This window comes from Ovis aries, chromosome X, assembly GCF_016772045.2.
Source record: "Ovis aries strain OAR_USU_Benz2616 breed Rambouillet chromosome X, ARS-UI_Ramb_v3.0, whole genome shotgun sequence".
In the NCBI taxonomy this organism is placed as follows: Eukaryota; Metazoa; Chordata; class Mammalia; order Artiodactyla; family Bovidae; genus Ovis; species Ovis aries.
In genome coordinates this window covers 19,492,495-19,494,494 of record NC_056080.1, presented here as the reverse complement: position 1 = coordinate 19,494,494, position 2,000 = coordinate 19,492,495, and positions in this window count along the sequence as shown.

The window sequence follows — 2,000 nt, the reverse complement described above, 5'->3', positions numbered from 1 at the left end:
AATACTCTTCTGTTTTCAGCAAGGAACATATATTATTTTTGTCACCAGAGATGTTATTTAAATTAAACTTATGAATGCTTTAAAAATCTTGTAAAATTCATTAGAACCAGTCCTGCCAGACTGAGCAGGCTTGTCAGAATCCTGCTCCATGTTTTGCCTTCTCCATCCCCTGTCTGTTTTATTCTCTTTGTGACTGTCCTACCCAGAGCAGTTTGGTTCTTTCATTGGGTAGAATACAGTACTATTCTGTGAAGAGATGGTGGAATGTTAATGAATTATAATGTGGAAGATAAGGGGAACTTTCTTTTCTTTTTAAATTTTAAATTAATTAATTTATCTTAATTGGAAGCTCATTACTTTACAATATTGTAGTGATTTTCCCCATACATTGACATGAATCAGCCATGGGTGTACATGTGTTCCCCATCCTGAACCCCCCTCCCACTTCCCTCCCCATCTCATCCCTCAGGGTCATCCCAGTGCACCAGCCCTGAGCACCCTGTCTCATGCATTGAACCCAGACTGGTGATATATTTCACATATGATAATATACATGTTTCAGTGCTATTCTCTCAAATCATCCCACCCTCGCCCTCTCACACAGAGTCCAAAAGTCTGTTCTTTACATCTGTGTCTCTGTTGCTGTCTCGCATATATGGTCATTGTTACCATCTTTCTAAAGTCCATACATATGTGTTAATATACTATATTGGTGTTTTTCTTTCTGACGTAGTTCACTCTATATAATAGGCTCCAGTTTCATCCACCTCATCAGAACTGATTCAAATGTATTCTTTTTAACGGCTGAGTAATACTCCATTGTGTATATGTACCACAGCTTTCTTATCCATTCGTCTGCTGATGGACATCTAGGTTGCTTCCATGTCCTGGCTATTATAAACAGTGCTGCGATGAACATTTGGGTACATGTGTCCCTTTCAATTCTGGTTTCCTCAGTGTGTATGCTCAGCAATGGGATTGCTTGATCATATGGCAGTTCTATTTCCAGTTTTTTAAGGAATCTCCACACTGTTCTCCATAGTGGCTGTACTAGTTTGCATTCCCACCAACAGTGTAAGAGCGTTCCCTTTTCTCCGCACCCTCTCCAGCATTTATTTCCAGTTTTTAAAGGAATCTCCACACTGTTCTCCATAGTGGCTGTACTAGTTTGCATTCCCACCAACAGTGTAAGAGGGTTCCCTTTTCTCCGCACCCTCTCCAGCATTTATCGCTTGTAGACTTTTGGATTGCAGCCATTCTGACTGGTGTGAAATGGTACCTCATTGTGGTTTTGACTTGCATTTCTCTGATAATGAGTGATGTTGAGCATTTTTTCATGTGTTTGTTAGCCTTCTGTATGTCTTCTTTGGCGAAATGTCCATTTAGTTCTTTGGCCCATTTTTTGACTGGGTCATTTGTTTTTTTCTGGAATTGAGCTGCATGAGCTGCTTGTGTATTTTCAAGATTAGTTCTTTGTCAGTTGCTTCATTTGCTATTATTTTCTCCCATTCTGAAGGCTGTCTTTTCACCTTGCTTATAGTTTCCTTCATTGTGCAAAAGCTTTTAAGTTTAATTTGGTCCCATTTGTTTATTTTTGCTTTCATTTCCATTACTCTGGGAGGTGGGTCATAGAGGATCCTGCTGTGATTTATGTCAGAGAGAGTTTTGCCTATGTTTTCCTCTCGGAGTTTTATAGTTTCTGGTCTTACATTTAGATCTTTAATCCATTTTGAGTTTATTTTTGTGTATGGTGTTAGAAAGTGTTCTAGTTTCATTCTTTTACAAGTGGGTGACCAGTTTTCCTAGCACCACCTGTGAAAGAGATTGTCTTTTCTCCATTATATATTCTTGCCTCCTTTGTCAAAGATAAGGTGTCCATAGGTGCATGGATTTATCTCTGACCTTTCTGTTTTGTTCCATTGATCTGTATTTCTGTCTCTGTGCCAGTAGCATACTGTCTTGATGATGGTGGCTTTGTAGTATAGTCTGAAGTCAGGCAG